Raw genomic sequence first — 1,159 nt, forward strand, 5'->3', positions numbered from 1 at the left:
GGGAATGGACTTCTCTTAGCTTTCTAAAAACCTCTCATCTTTGTACTTTTGTTGTATATACAAATACATTGTAACTTGTAAAGATATTTTATCAATGAATTAAGAAACACTTTTGAACTTGAAATTGCTTTTTTCTATGTTGCACAATCTCAATGCATTTTTGAATGACTTAGCTTCATTATCGACTTGGAAACTCTAACTGCTGACTCAAGGGTCGACTTGCCTTCTGTCAGAAGGACATGTCTCGAGCTCGAGTAATCAGTTTGATGCTTTAGTTTTTGTCTAAGTATAGAATCAATTTGGCCGACTATTCTACTAGTCAGTGTCTGAAATTCTTGAGACGAGTGCCTGAAAAATACTCTTGAAGTCAACTTTCAGCTGTTGAGGGTCGACTAGGGCATAGTCGATTGCTCGCTAAATAAATGTCATTTAGTGAGTTTCTAGAAGCCTTTACTGGGCAGGTGAAACATCACTATTTGCAATGACATAATGCTTTGTCAGTTGTGTTCGCGGGAAAAACCGTTGCTTTCTTCATTAATGATTCCATTGTACACTCTTGTAACAGTTTATCGATTACAAAGATCCGGTCTTTTTATAAGATCCGGTTACAACGAAAATCAAATAAAAAGAAATGAAAAATTACAACTTTGTTTCCTTGTTTGTCGAACGAATCACGAGCTCCTGTTTTGTGGTCGCTCGCTTTGTGGGTTCTTTGCCTGCGCCGGGGTTATTTGCCGTGGACCACCACGCGATCTAGATCTGGTCGGATCTACGCAGTACGACGGGTATTATTCCACGAAGGAAATAATAGCCGGGAGGGATTGATTCACCAAGGAAACAATCGCTCAAGTCTCGGGATCTAAGACCAAGCCTAGATCCGGAGTTCGTACACGTAGATCTGAGATCTGGTCCTCTCGAACTCCTGCCTTATTTGGCGTTGACGGTCGTCGAGCACCAGATCTGGATGAGCAAGTCGTTGAAGTCCTAAAGTTTGAATCTTGTTTGGATCCCGGAGTTCGTACACGTAGATCTGAGATCTGGTCCTCTCGAACACCTGCCTTATTTGGCGTTGACGGTCGCCGAGCACCAGATCTGGATGAGCAAGTCCTTGAAGTCCTAAAGTTTGAATCTTGTTTGGATCTGAGTCTCGAGTTCAGCA

The 1,159-nt window shown here is 41.9% G+C and overlaps 1 protein-coding gene across 1 annotated transcript in view; it reads left to right on the forward strand.

Moving 5' to 3' along the window:
• LOC109835573 overlaps positions 1–1,159 on the forward strand; it is a 10,606-nt gene that overhangs the window by 6,441 nt on the left and 3,006 nt on the right. The gene's annotated exons all lie outside the window — the stretch shown is intronic.

The sequence above is a fragment of the Asparagus officinalis genome, chromosome 1, assembly GCF_001876935.1.
Source record: "Asparagus officinalis chromosome 1, Aspof.V1, whole genome shotgun sequence".
In the NCBI taxonomy this organism is placed as follows: domain Eukaryota; kingdom Viridiplantae; phylum Streptophyta; class Magnoliopsida; order Asparagales; family Asparagaceae; genus Asparagus; species Asparagus officinalis.